Source organism: Marmota marmota, unplaced genomic scaffold (genome assembly GCF_001458135.2).
Source record: "Marmota marmota marmota unplaced genomic scaffold, marMar, whole genome shotgun sequence".
Lineage (NCBI taxonomy): Eukaryota > Metazoa > Chordata > Mammalia > Rodentia > Sciuridae > Marmota > Marmota marmota.
In genome coordinates this window covers 1375915-1391641 of record NW_025999961.1, presented here as the reverse complement: position 1 = coordinate 1391641, position 15727 = coordinate 1375915, and the positions used below count along the sequence as shown (strand labels likewise).

The 15727-nt window shown below is 38.4% G+C and overlaps 1 long non-coding RNA gene across 1 annotated transcript in view; it reads right to left on the bottom strand.

The window, feature by feature from the left end:
• Positions 1-5330, bottom strand: part of LOC125616722 — a 9736-nt gene extending 4406 nt beyond the window's left edge. Inside the window, exons 1-3 of the long non-coding RNA XR_007347453.1 lie at positions 5164-5330; positions 776-941; positions 239-298 (exon numbers count right to left, since the gene is read on the bottom strand). This is a non-coding gene — a long non-coding RNA (uncharacterized LOC125616722). The remainder of the gene's footprint in view (positions 1-238; positions 299-775; positions 942-5163) is intronic.
• Between the last annotated feature and the right edge of the window lie 10397 nt (positions 5331-15727).

Here is a 15727-nt window from a genome sequence, read left to right as displayed (position 1 = left end):
TGCAAAAAAATTTTTTTTTTTTTTTTTTTTTTTTTTTTTTTTTTTTTTGCAGTTGTGTTAACCTTGTAAGTCACTATGGATGCCTTCATCCATTCAATAGTTATTGACATCCAAATGGGTTTCAGATGTTACCAGATTCACTTGGTAGTCTAGTCTCTTTTTCCATGATGCATGAATGTTAAAGAATGTGTGGATGAATTTTGAAATGCAAATGCACAACCTCTATTTCCGAACTTACCTGATTTTGTCGCCAGTCCCACTTCATTCTCCAGACTCTCCATACCTCCAATTAAAAATGCTTAAAAAGCGGAGCACAACAGACACTAGTATGGCAATATGTAAATCAATGGATGTGTAACTGATGTGATTCTGCAATCTGTGTATGGGGTGAAGGTGGGAGTTCATAACCCACTTGAATCAAAGTGTGGAATATGATATGTCAAGAAATTTGTAATGTTTTGAACAACCAACAATAAAAAATTAAAAAAAAAAATAAAAAGCAATTAAAGCCAAGGTCATTATTTAAAGGCCTGGCCTGCTGCTGCCATCTGACCCCTCCTCTTGCTCCCCTTTGCACACTGTTTCAGGCACACTCACTGTTTCTTTTCCTTACACATTCCAAGCTCCTTCTCCCCCCAGGCTTCCCTCCAGCTGTTTGTTACATCTGCCTGAATTCCTCAAACACTTCCCCCCCACTTGGCCTGGCTCCTGTCTACTTGGCCTCAGAGAAGCCTCCCAGATCCCCAGATTGATTAGACTCCTTCATTGCACTTACCATAATTGTAATCAAGTGATCAATGTTTCCTGTGCTCCTTTGCAGTCAAATCAAGGAGAACAAGGCCCTCCTTTCGAGTTCACCACCAAATCTCCAATGCTCTATACACAGGTAGGAATCCAATCCTTAGTTGTTGGAATTTCATCTGCTTAGCATTTTCTATTTTCTGTAATGGAAAGATAAGGCTTTGACCTGTAGCACTCCCTACTCACAATAGAGCAAGATTCAAAATCAGGTCTTTCTGACTTTTAACAAACACCTTTTTCTACGCCACACTGCTGCATGCCATAGTTCTGTCTGTATACACCATACTTTTCCTTAGCTTCTGCCATTCTCTATAGGTATCCTCATAGCTGCAGTCCTTTCTATTCAGAGCTCTGGACTTTCTCTTTGATTCTTGAACCTGCCTATACATCTCCCTATCATATCTATCCACATTACTTCTCTACTAATTTTTTTTTGGAAATTTTTTGTTTTTTCTAATTAGTTCTATATGAAAGTAGAATGCATTTTGATACATCATATATTAACAGAGTATAACTTCTCATTCTTCTGATTGTACATGATGAGGGTCACACCAGTTGTGTAGTCATATATGCACATAGAGTATTAATGTCTGACTCATTCTACTATTTTTCCTACCATCATACCCCTTCCCCTTCCTTCATTCCCCTCTACCTAATCCAAAGTACCTCGATTCTTTCTTATCCCTCCCCCGCCCTTTATTGTGAATTAGCATCTGCATATCAGAGAAAACATTTGGCCTTTGATTTTGGGGGATTGGCTTATTTCTCTTAACATGATATTCTCCAGCTCCTTTCACTTACCAGTAAATGCCATCATTTCATTCTTCTTTAAGGCTGGGTGATAAAATATTCCATTATGTGTATATACCACATTTTCTTTATCCATTCATCTGTTAAAGGACACCTAGGTTGGTTCCATAGTTTAGCTATTGTGAATTGAGCTGCTATAAACAGCTCACTTTTTATAGCAGCGTCACTACATCACTGTAGTATGTATATTTTAAGACCTTTGGATATAAACCAAGGAATGGGATAGCTGGGTCAAATGGTGGTTCCTTTCTAAGTTTTCTGAGGACTCTCCATACTGCTTTTCATAATGGTTGTGCCAATGTGCAGTCCCACCAGCAATATAGACGTCGTAATAGGAGCTACCAGGTTTAAGGCCATATATTGTTTACATTGGGATCTAGTAATATTGTACTCCCCCTTAAAGATGAGGTACTGGAAACCTTCAGGGACACCATAAGTCTACACGATAAAATCTGTACTGCCTCAGATCCACATTGCTAGATGAAACAAACAAACAAACAACATGAAAAAAACAAGAGAACAAAGCACCCCAAACAAACCAAGGTGTTCCAATAACAGAATCCATTGACATCACAGTAGACAAAATATCAGAGGAGTTTAGAATGTACACAGTTAAACTGATCTGTGAAGTAAAGGATGGTGTAAGGAGTGAAATCAGAGAGAAACACAGAAAGTGAAAGATCACTTCAATAAAGAGGCAGAGATTCTGAAAAATAAATAAATAAAAAGCAAGCAAACAATCAAAAACCAAGCAGAAATCCTCAAAATGAAGGAATTAATAAACCAAACTGAAAATTCAATGGAAAGCATCACCAATAGATAAGACCACTGGGAAGGCAGAACCTCAGGCAATGAAGACAAAATATATAATCTTAAAAATAAAGTTGACCATGCAGAGAAGATGGCATGAAAACACAACTATTACAAGTTACTCTTCATCTTATCAAGACAACCTTGCTATTCCATACCCAGTTATACACCCAACCAACAAGAATGTATATGCATAGTCATACCTTGGTACGCAAGAGGGATTGGTTCTAGGACCCCCTGCAGATACCAAAATCCTAGGTATTGAAGTCCCTTATATAAAACAGCAAATAATTTACATATAACATATGCACATTCTTCTATACACTTTAATTATTTCTAGATTATTTATAATATCTAATACAATGTAAATGTCATATAAATTGTTGTTATATTATTTAGGTAATAATGACCAGAAAGAAATCAGTACCTGTTCAATACAGTTACAATTAAAAAAAATTTCCATCAGCATTTGGTTGAATCTGTAGATATGGAAACCACGAATGGGGGTAAACCTGTGCTTCAATGAACAAAAAGTTTGAAGTCTAATTTCATCACCGAATGTGTTGGTCATGCTCTGTTTGCCCAGATGAGAACTTCCTATATAGGCAAAGGGCCTACACTGAACTAATTGTCTAATATCTAAATTGTGACAAACATAAGGAACACAAGACTACTACCTGCAGTGGGCTGCCAGGGATCCACCCATGACTCTGCTCAGTCCAGGAGCACTCACCTAAGTGTGCTGTGGTTTGGGCCACAAAGCAACCGACACACATTCACACAGTACATTGGTCCAGAATGTGCTGGACTCCATGCCTCTTTTCTATCTTCTTCACTCTCAGTGGGACAGAGTGGCTCCTCCTTCCAGGTTCTGAAATCAGTCCTCTCCTTGGGAGAGAGTTAAAAAGATGGATCTGAATCACTGAGGACCCCAGGTTCAAGTCAGTCTAGCTCAGATGCTGAGATGGCAGATTTAGAAAGGAATGCTCTTAAGCCCCTTCTTTTTTGGGGGGGGTGGTACGTGGGATTCAACTCAGGGGCACTGGACCACTGAGCCACCTCCCCAGTCCTATTTTGTATTTTATTTGGTTACAGGATCTGTAACACTGAGTTGCTTAGCACCTCGCCTTTGCTGAGGCTGGCTATGAATTCGTGATCCTCCTGTCTCAGCCTCCCAAGCTGCTGGGATTCCAGGGGTGGGCTACCACACTCGGCAAGCCCCTTCATTTCACCTTTCTGGACTGGTTTCATACCCATCCCTGGACTTTCACTGTGTTGGACAAGGGAGGTTCAGAGGAAGGGGAAGATTATCACAAACAATGGAAAGGGCACAGCTTTGAACTCATACACATGGGTAATGTCTCTGTTTCCTTATCTCTGATTTGGGGATAATGCAACCAAATTTAAAGTTGTGAATAAATGAGACCCACCTGCTGATCTAAGTCATCTTCATCTCTTGTCTATTATTGCAGTAACCTGCTAACTGCACTCTCTGTACCTACCTTGCTCCCCTGTTTGTTTTCTATCATTGACACAACATCTAAAACAATGCTGTTTAAAAATGTTACTTGGATGGTTTTTCTTTTCTTTTGGTTTAAAACAATCCCTCCATTTTCCTGCAAATAAGAATCAAAGTTCTCAACTACTTGTTTCTCAACCTCAGCACTGTCGACATCTGGAGCCAGCTAATCTTTGGATGAGCGGGACAGTTCTGTGCACTACAGGATGTTGAGCAGTATCCCTGGCCTCTACCCACTAGATGCCAGCAGTACCAATGGCCCAGTCCATAACAACCCACAATGTCTTTAGATTGTCTGCTGGGGAGCAAACTGAACCCTGCTGAGAACCACTGGCCCAAAAGGACTTAGATGACTCCTTTCTCAACCCCTAACCTGCTTCCTCTCTCATCTCCTATCGTACCCCTGACTCATTTGGATCCAGTCATTCTGGCTTCCTTGCTTTTCTTTGAACACACCAGGCAGGTGCCTCCTTACAACTTCTGCTCCTTCCATTTCCTCTGCCTGTGATATTCATCCTCCCAACACCCACATAGCTCCTTTCCTTACCTCCTGCAAGGATTTGCTCAAATTTCACCTTCTTAGTGAGCCCTTCCCTGGATTCCCTATTTAAAAATTTAATTTGGAACCAACGTAAGTTTTGTTTACTTTGTTTATTGTCTGGTTCCCCTGTGAAAATATAAGATCCAAGCAGGCAGGGATTTCCTTTGTTCTCTGCTCTGTCTGCAGTGCCTAGAATAGCGCCTGGCTCATAATAGGTGTTCGGAAAAGATTTGTTGAACAAATGAATGAATAAGTTCTTAGCCCAGCTCAGTGTCTCATAGGCATGTGGGAGGCAATCAGTGAGTATCAGTGCCCCTTTTCACTCCTCTGCCACTAAAGCCACCATTGTAACTGGGCTGCTTCAGAAGATCATCACTGTGCTTCTTCTGTCTTATTGCTCCCTTTGTAATTGCCACCTCCCAAGACTAGGGTCTCTCCCTCAACAACAGATGATGTCATGACTTGGGTTGATAGTTAGTCTTGAATCTGAGCACCTTACTGCCTGGTCATACTCAGCCCATGTGACAGGACTGCTGACACTCTATCTAACTTTCCTTGTGCAGTCTGGGGTGCCATTCCTCTGTCACAGACTGTCCAGGTTCTGCGATCCCCTGCTGCTTCTCCTGACCCACCTGCACATCATCCTCATCCCTCCCCTCCTACCAGCAGCACCCCAACCTACCATCTCCCCAAAGGCAGAATCCGGTCTGGTCTCAGTCCTGACATGCTCTGCACATACCCCTGTCTCCACAACTTCCTTCTGTCAAAACCTTGGAAAAATCAGCAACGAGTTCATCTCCCTTTTCTCTGTTCAGCCTCCAAGAAACCTGAAATCCCATCAGGCATATCTTCCCCTGTAAGGCTTGCTTGCTTGCATTTTCTTGCGTCCACTTGGACTGTCATGTGAGCCAGCACTGGCGCCATAGAAACCTGACGCTCTTCCATAAGCAAAGAGCTGAGAATGACAAGACTCAACAAGTCATCAGGCTTCCAGTGAAAAGGCGGCCTGCTGTCCAGGTTGGTCATCGTTTTTAATGTGTTAACGTGATACGAGACAGTTTCTTTGGCAAGTATCACAACAATATCAGCACAGACTTATCTGGATACAGTAGTTAGTTAATGGCCTATAATAAGAAAGATCAAATAACCAAGTACACACTATTTCCACCTCAGGTTTTCTTGTGTGGCTATTGCAGGGATGGGTTGGGGCCAAAATCAAGATACATTCCAAATACAAACTCGTGAAACTTAATGAAACAACCCTCTGGAAACTGAATTTTAAAATAGAAATAGATCTATTTAGACACAATCCCAAAGTGCTCACATAAGCAAAAATCATGCATTGAACCGTGATGCATTTGTCTGAGATAAAATTGAAGATCGTTTATCAAGTTGTCAGTGGAATCAATTATTTGAACCAACACTGATGACCAAAAAAATGATATTTAAGGTTATAAGGATTTCGTGAAAAACTCAAGGTAATCAAAAACACCAACTGAAAATTATTATAGTTTGGCTTCTGGACTTCTGGCCATGGTATCCAGTCAATGTCTCTCCTCCCTCTCTCTTCCCATTCTGACTTCTCATAGCTTTTCTACAAGCTAGAGAGGATGACAGAAGTAAGCACTCTATGTCCTTGACCTTTTTAGTTCCTGAATGCTATGAAGGATGGCAGTCATTTATCACCTTCCTATAGCCAGTAGGCAGGAGACAGGAGTAGGATCTGATTTCCTGATTATCTGGGTCATATTTTTCTACAATGGTCTTAAAATGATAAATATACTTGCTACCATATCAACCTTGCAGGGGATAAATTGTGAAAAGAGCAAAGGCAGAAATTGCTTAATCTGCCTGATCATACAAGTTGTATGTGGATGATTATGCATCAGAGCTATTTCTCTGGATAGTCAGTCACCCAAATTCCCGTGCCAAAGCCATTGGCCACAACTAACTGGAGTTTAATTATCTTCCTGAATAAACTTCAGTTGTGCTCCACTTTAGATTTTGAGCCATAACAAATAAAATATCTATTGTGTTTTGAATGAAAAAAGAAGTCACGGATTTCCATCATGGCTGTATGAGCTGACATTCCCACAACAGTGTATAAGAGTTCCTCTTTCTCCATATCCTAGCCAACATTTGTTATTTTTATCTTTTTTATTATAGGCATCCTAACTGGGGTGAGATGATATCTCATTGTGGTTTTAATTTGCATTTCCCTGATGATTAGTGATGTTGAACATTTTTTTTTCATGTGCTTGTTGGCCTGTTGTCTATCTTCTTTTGTGAAATGTTTGTTCAGATCATTTGTCCATTTTTTAATTAGGGCACATTATATACATGTGTCAAATTATCACACCGTGCCTGTAAATATGTATGATTAGTGTGTGTCAATTGAAAACTAAAAACATTTTCAAAAAAGAAACAAGTTTTTTTTTTTTAAATCTCATTTTTGGAATTTCCCAAGTGCCTGGTAAAATACCCAAATATTTAGACCTTGGCAGAGCTCCGACATGTCTCGGCAATGACTCCACAGTGCTTCAGTGCACTGTAGCATATGCAAGACACATTGATTCTGTGCTTAGCCATTTAATTAATGAACATTTGTGGAACACTAGTTGTGTACAAGATCCTATATCCATGCCATATACAAGCAAAAATACTAGAAAGTGAGAATAACCCCAGCAGGGGTCACAAGTCAAGGAAGTTTGTTTTGAGTAGAAGGAAAAAACAACTTTACTTATAAATTTCCTTACCTTAAAACCATTCCATGGTTATGAACAAGTGAAAATATGAGCCATAAATAGAAAGGAATAACAGAATAATAAAAAAAGAAGCCTTTTTTCTGTAAAGAGACTTGATAGGGAGCAGTTGGATTTAAAATTTTGAAAGTCAATAGAAATCCTAATGAACACGGAACTGCCTTTCTCTGCAATATTTTGAGAATTCTTTGTAGCAAATTGCTCTGATTCTGACCTTTAGTAATTGGCTTAAAGGGACAAGAACTTGCCAGCATTTTTCTCCTTAACCTTTATGCATCTGCAGAAAATCTGGCTTCCATGCAAACCAAATAATTATGTATTTAAAGCAAGGTTAATAGGTATGTAGGTTCAGAATATCTGCTGAGAAAATTTTATTAATAACCTTAAAGTAAAAAAATATAGGTTCCTGGGGCTGCAATTAGACCTAACAGCAGTCTATAATATTGAATTCCTCCCTGATATTTTCCCAGAAAGGAATAAAGATCATTTTCTTGCTTCAAACATTTTGGACTAAAATTGTTTTACTCATTTTAGAGAAAATCTCCTTTGGGGAAAAAAAGTCCAGCATGTGTGTTTCTTTCTCTGTTGGATTGCTGATCCAGATATGAGAAGGATTGTCAAGTCTTTAAGGAGGATATTGAATTGAATTTTCTGTTACTTTCAACCTTAGTCCTTTTTCTGTAACTATAATGAAATATCAGGACTGGGTAATTTATAAAAAATAGAATTTTATTGAGTTCTGTAGGCTGGACATCCGAGAGCATGCCAGCAGCATCTGATTGGCACCTTGGGAGGCCTCTTGCTGCAGGGTAACAAGGTAGAGGGCATCATATGGTAAGGCAGAGCAAGCACACTAGCTTGGCTCTTTCTTCCTTTTCTTCTAAAGCCACTAATACAATACCATCATGGGGATTCCATCTTCATGACCTCATCTAATCCTAATTGCCTCTGAAAGGTCCCACTTTCAAATACCATGAACATATGAATCTGGAAGTCATGTTCTCAGCACGTAAATTGTTGGGGCACATCCAACCATAGTACCTACTTATGCTAGCAATAGTTCCCCAACTTCCTTCTGGGTAATCTTTGTAGTTTCTGTTGCTATAGCCTCATTTCTGTCTCCAGAGATGGGTATATCCATCCTGGTCAAACACCACATCTGTGGCCTCAGCCATTAGGTCAAGATTACTCTTGATCCAAGCCAGGCCAGTGAGACCCTGCTTGGAGATTAGCAAATTGGTGGTCACCATCTTGCTCCTCCTTGAAGAACCTGCCAACTAAAGATGGAAGTGAAAGAAAGTAGAGGTAAGAGATAAAAAGAAACAGGTTTTTGAAGTCATATTTGACTATCTAGATCCAGCCACGAGTGAAGCTCTGATCTCAGTTCACTGATACTCTTTACTTTGCCAACCTCCCTACACCCTTGGTCATTCCCTATCCTTTTGTCAGGACTTCCACAGATGACACTTCTCTGGTGCAGATCACTTGCCTTTACCTGTTCCCGGAATGTGCAGATAGTGTGTTCCTGCCTAGTCTTCTTCCCACAAGAACCTGTACACCATTTTTGCCCTACCTACTGACCAATATCATCTCCCACACCCCTGACAACCTCCCAAAGGTAGGTTTTTGTCTCCAGTTTGTCCTATGCATTCAACTGGAAACTAAGCTTCCTTCTCTCAAAAACCATAGGCATTTTAGATTTATAACCAATACATTTTATTTTTGCTTAAGGCAGTTTGAACTAGGTTTCTGTCACTGGTAACTGAAATAGTCCTTGATCTTCATTGATTGCAGAATTCAACCTTTCTAAAGCTAATTGATTTTTTTTTGAAAGAGCTAAGGACCACTTAGAGGCAAGCTTTTAAAATAAGATTGGCATGCAAGCATGAAAGTACCATTTTGTGCATAAAATATTTTGCACTAAAGTATAATGAATATAAACTGAAAGGTCATTAAACTGATTTTGTACACACCTCTGGTCCTCTGAAGAGAACTTTCCATGATGCCTTCTGATATTGAAATGGCACTTATTTAATGCCTGCTATATGACTATTCATGAAATGAGTGGCTTTAGAGCAAAATTCCCCAGGTTGTGGTCTTGTGGTCAATAGACCACCTGCATTGGTAATATTTCTATTGGTTGGTAATATCAGGTTTAAAATTCAGATTCCTTGGACAAACTCCAAGCCCTTTGAATAGTAGTATGTGGGAATTAGGCCTAGTAATATTCATTTTTTGACAAAATTCCAGGCAACTTCTGGGCTCATAGGAGTTTAAGCATCACTGCTTAAGTCATGTCTCATGTATTTATTTTTTCTTTTCTTTTTTTTTCAGTTTGCCTTCAAGTGTTACTGTCCTGACCCAAATAAAAATTCTAAGAATATTTCATCATTTTGAAGATTGAGACAAAAGAGTGCACCTGGACAATTTGGTAAGGGTGTTATGTGTTAGCTTTGGTTAAGTTAGCTCTGATAACAAATGACTCAAAATATTGATGGCTTACAAATGTTGATTTCTGATTCATTCACTTTTCTATTATAGGATACTCCAAGACTGGATATCAAAACTCTTTCTGGGTCTTGTAGCAGAAGGTAAAATGGATAGGTGGAGAACAGCTAGCTCTTGAAGTTCTGCTCAGAAGTGACACAGGTTACCTACAGTCACCTTACATGAGCCAAAGTGGGTCAGATGACCACACCTGTGTTCAGTGGAGTAAGATAGATAATACATCTACAGAAAAGGATACTACTGGAAAATCAGCCAATATTTTGAACAGAAATATACCACACAGAAAATCCTGTGGAGTTGGTAAAATGCTCTTGAAAATAAAGAGGAGAATGTATGGTCAGGTATGTTTAGGACCTGCTACATATAATATCAATCTCTGGAGCTTTATTTTGTAAACCAACATAATGACTGTCAGAGTCTTGCAATGGAAAACAACAACAACAACAAAACAAAAACAAAACAAAACAGAAAACTAAAATTGTTTAACCCAAGTTTCCAAACTTTGTTTTCATGGAAGACTTTTCAAACACCATCTCAACATACACCAACAATTTGAGCTGTCCTAACATTTTCTTCTTCTACTATACAGCATGGATGCAGGATATTCCCAGTGGAATATTCCATAATAAAATCTGTGTAAATTTTAAGCTTTTCAAATGTGAAAAAATTTCTGGTATTCTAATAGGTCTTCCAAAAAGCCTGGGGGTTCTGTGCAAATATTTTAAAATTATTCTAATTAGTAATAGTCTGTTGAAATTTAATAGTGTTAATGGAGAGCATGTAAGAAGCGAATTTAAAAAGCCAGTTCTTTCAGATTAGTGAATGTTCCAGAAAAGATTTTACCTTTAGATCCTTTTTATTACCACGTCTGGAATTAGGTAATTCCTGTAAATTAAAAGATGCACTTTTTTTCCCATTTAGGGCAACCTATGATTTTAAAATTTCATAAACTATTTTGCAGTTATAAATAAGCACAAAAATACTGAGTCTATGATGGGCACCACTGGAGAAGCTCATTTTCTGCTTTTTCTCTGCTTCCACCCAGTGTATCCTCGCCTCTCCTCTACTGGATGCTCTTGGTGTACAATGTTTATGCTACTGTGTGTCATGGGTAGCTGCAATTACCTCCTGATTCTTCCAATTTTAAGTCACTGCTAGTGACCATCTTTTCAAACACCCATCTTTTCCTCTCTGTTGCCTTTCTCTTCTCTATCACTTCCTCTCAGTCAAAATTTCCCAGTCTCCTACTCTCAGATTGACTCCTGAAATAATGGGTTTCCTCCAGTTTTTGCCCCTGACACTCTCATCTAATCATTCCTTCAATCTGCCATGGTGTATGTGTCCATTGTCTGGCTGTCTTCTCCATTTCACATTGCTCCAAAGCTTCAGGACCATGTACAGGACTATATTCTAATTGCCATTAGGTCATCTCTACTTAGTACCTCACATCTGCTTCAAAACTAATGAATCCCAAATACAACATTTCATGTTCCTCCCCAAATCTGCTCTTCTTACATTCCATGTCTCCATTAATGGTTATAACACCTATTCTGTATTTCAAGGAAAAAAAGAAAGAAAGAAGAAAGAAAGAAAGAAAGAAAGAAAGAAAGAAAGAAAGAAAGAAAGAAAGAAAGAGAAAGAAAGAAATGGAACATTATTTCTGTCCCCCATTTCTGTGTCCCCTAAGTTCCAACTCATGCCCACATTCAGCCTGGATAACCTCAGAAATAGGAGACTTGAGACTTTCTTCTTTACCTCTACACACCATCTTTGTTCAGCTGTGATAACATTTGCTTGGGTTCTGAGAAGGTGATTTAGTGATGAAGAGAATGGATTCTAGCACATAGATTGCTTGGAAGGAGTTCTGTCTCTACCACTTCTTGTGGTGTAGCCTAACCAAGTTAGCTACTTCTCTGTGCCTCAGTTTATATAACTATTGAAGAAGGACTTATTACATTATCTACCACATGGAGTGTTGAAAGGATTATTTTGGTTAATATACACAAAATGCCTGGCATATGGTATGTGCACAATAAATGGCAATTACTAATATTACAACAAATTTTTAGCTGATTTTGCTGGTACTAGTCTCTTCCCAATCTTACTAGAATCATCCTCCAAAGAAACAAACCCTATCATGTTACTCCTTAGCTTCTGCAAGTTTTCTACCACTTAAACTCTAAAGTTTAATTTTATTAGCAGGGCATGTAAAACCTTTCAATATCTGTTCCCAAGATACATTTCTGGCTTATTTCTGGCTGCCTATCCTCCAAACATTAATTCTGTACTCTGGGCCACAATAAAGTTCTAATCTTTCTTTATACCCTCCATGCCCTTTCCTAACCCTGTGCCTTTCCATTTACTACATCTGTATTAGTGACCTTTCCTAAAGCATGCTGCTATAACAACCATCTCCATGCCTTAATATTTTTCAATAAACTAGGCTTATTTCTTATTTGTATTACATGTTAGCTTCAGTTTAACCTCAGATCTGTTCCAAGAATCTGCATTCTGGGAACAAAGCTGGGCAGTCTCTTTCTGGAGATGGTTTTATCCCATGGTAGAGGGAAAAGAATTCAATATCGGAGCATGATGATGAATCTTAAATGTTTTGCTCATAAGCAGCATAAAACACATCTATTAACATTTTATTGAGCTAAACAAGTCACTTGACTCTCTGACCTGAGTTGGAGCTATGAAATATTAACCTATCACACAGAGATGGGACAAATAATTAATAATAATAATAATAATATAAATATAAATCCCTCATTTTCTTATATTTGAAACTTTGTGACATTTCCTTCCTTCTCTCTGTTCTTCAAAACCTTCAAAGTTCTGTTCTCACCTCATTTGCAACGCTTCCCTGACCCTCCCAGGAAGAGTTAGCTCACTTCTCTGCATTCTCAGAACTCTGGCTCCACTTCTGATAAAATGCTTATACATTCTAGTAAGAGCATCTGTTTACATATCTCTTGTGAACAAGGATCACTTCTTGATTTCTCTCTCCTTGGTTTCAAGCACCAAGAGACATTCTGTGGTTAGGCTATTTATCAGGCAACTAGAAGGCTGTTCTACACAAGCAGGTAACCAAGTAACTCCTCCATTGAGGCAGGAAAGGGATGTCTCAGTTCAGGTTTTCATTGCTACTTATCACAACTTCTACTTGGTTTCTCTCTACCCAGAATGCCCTCCTGCCCTTCCTCAATCCATTCTCCAATGCAGAAATGCTTTGCACCAAGCATCACCTTCAATGGCCCCTCCTCCCCATCCTCCAACAGAGTTAAGTCTTGCCCCACAGTATTTTGATCTCCTGTCTGTTCAATCCCATCACTTTATGATGACAGAGAGTCCCAGACCTATCATGGCTTGACTAATGATTTTTCAACTTATGGTGGTGTAAAAGTGCTAGATATTTGTTCAGGTGTCAGTCTGCTTCCTCTTTCTTCTCCTCTCTCTCTATCTCTCTCTCCCTCTCTTTTTAAGTACTGGAGATTGAACCTATAGGTGCTTTACCACTAAGCTATTTGATCTTGATTTATAGGGTCTCACTAAATTGCCCAATGACCTCAAATTTGCAGTCCTCCTGCTTCTGCCTCCTGAGCAGTTGGGATTACAGGCATGGGCCACCATGCCCAGCTGTCTGTTTCCTCTGAGTGTAGTAAGAGGCTTTTTAGATCAGGAACTTCAGTGTGTAATTCCTCTCTATATTCAGAGCAAACTGCCTTGCACATATGTAAAGTGCTCAATTAATGCTTGTTTTACATTGAGCTGCTGTTGAGCAGAAGGCAAAAATTATGATTTGTAAATTTTGTGGTCAGTTATATAATATGCCAAAATACATTCTAATGTCATGTATATCTAAAAAGAACAAATAAAATTAAATTAAAAAAATAAATCTTAAAAAAATATGGTACAATTTAAAATGTTGTTTGATCTATTGGTCTAGCATATGCAAATATTTTCATGATACATGAAGAATGGAGTGTTTCTAGTATTAACCAATATGCTAATATTATGTGAATTTTAAGTTTCAGATATAAATTCCATGCAAGACTATTAGAAATGAACCAGTTCTCATAAGTACTTATTAAAATATTTAGGGGAAAAAAGGTTACAAGCTACAAAAAACTCAGGGTACAAAAGCAAAAATTAATAAATGGCTTACATAAATCTAAAAGGCTTGTGCACAGCAAAGGAAAAAATTGCAAAATGAAAAGGCAATGTAGATACTGGGGAAAATATTTGCATGCTGCATGTCTGATGAGGGGTTGACATCCAAAATTTATAGAAAACTCTTAGAACTCAAGAGCAGAACAAATAACATTTAAACTATGGACAAAGGACCTGAGCAAACATTTCTCCAAAGAAGACATGAAATTGGTCATCCAGTATGTAAAAAGATACATATATCACATTAATCATCAGGGAAATGCAAATTAAAACCACTGTGAAATACAACCTAGCACCTACTAACATTGAAAAAAAAATCAAGTGATAAAAATGTTGGCAAGGGTGTGAATAAAAGGGAACCCTATTATACTGTTGGTGGGAATGTAGCTTCATGTTGTCATGGAAAATAATATGGAGGTTTCTAAAGAAAATGAAAATAGTACTACCATCTGACCCAGTGTATCTCTTTAGCTAACCTAAAGGAAATGAAATCACCATCTTGTAAAAAGATTTGCACCCCCATGTTCATTATGGCACTATTCACACTTGCCAAGATATGAAACAACCTAAGTGTCCATTGGTAGACAAATGGATAAAGAAAATGTGAAAAAAATACACACACACACACATATCAGTGATCACAAAGGGCAGAGTGGGGTGGAGAGGACAAAAATGGGGAGATGTAGATCAAAGGATACAAAATAGCAAATATGTAGGATAAACAAGTCTAGAGATCCAATAACACATGAAAATTATAGTTGATAAAATTGTAGTAAGGATTTTTTATTAAATAAGACTTGAGGTCTTGTTTCACATCCAAAAGTAACTATGAGAGATGACAGATATGCTAATTTGCTTCAATGTAACAATTTTTACTACCTATATGTATGAGATAACATCATGTTGTGAACCTAAAGTATTCTCAATAAAAGCAATTTTGTTTAAGAAAGAAAAATCCCTTTAAAAGAAGTATTCTTGGCAGGATATGGAATGACTAAAGAAAAATAAGAAGTTACCATAAGTCTTTTCATTATCATTGTCGCAGAAAAGTGAAAACTTCACTCAGACTCCAAAATGCAAAAAGAAAAAGAATTTAAGTTATGTGTGCCCCTTGGAAAAACAGTTCCGTATGCAATTTAACCAGTTCTGCTAAAAGAAGCCAAGTGCAAATTGCATTCATTTCATTAGCCCAAGAAGGAGGATTTCAGTTTTGGTAACTGTACTACATGTTATATAAGAAGATCATGAGTGTCGTACAGAGAGAAAGAGGGCAAAAGAGGTTGTAATTAAAGTAAATCTTCCCAGAGCCCTGGATAGCACAAGGAACATGGCCAGAATAAGCAAGGCTACTGACTTTTGCCAGGGTCATGTTTGGAGGTTACTTTATCATAGCCCTTGCTTAAAAAACATAATTTGAGCATAGAAGGGCTCTCAACGTTCAGCAATAGTCCATGTGCTTCCCATTAGGGGCAGAAGGAGAGTGTAGCAGTGGCTTCTGCAAATGGCTGGAACCGGGATCTTCAAATTAGCAAAAGGATCTTCAGCCAACCTGGACATTGGGGAAGCCTGGATAGTTCTAAAGCACGGGACACACAGTCATACAGAGTCACACAGGAACCACTGGTCCCGGTCACCCAGTCTCTCATCGTCTTCTTTTGTGTAGGAATATATCCAGCTAAGCTCAAAATGTTATATTCCTATTCAGAATAATATGGCGATTTCCAAAGTATAAGTTAAGAGCAACATATGGTCAGTATGTTCTTTTGCTAGCTAAGCTATTATGGACTTGGAAGCTACCACAAA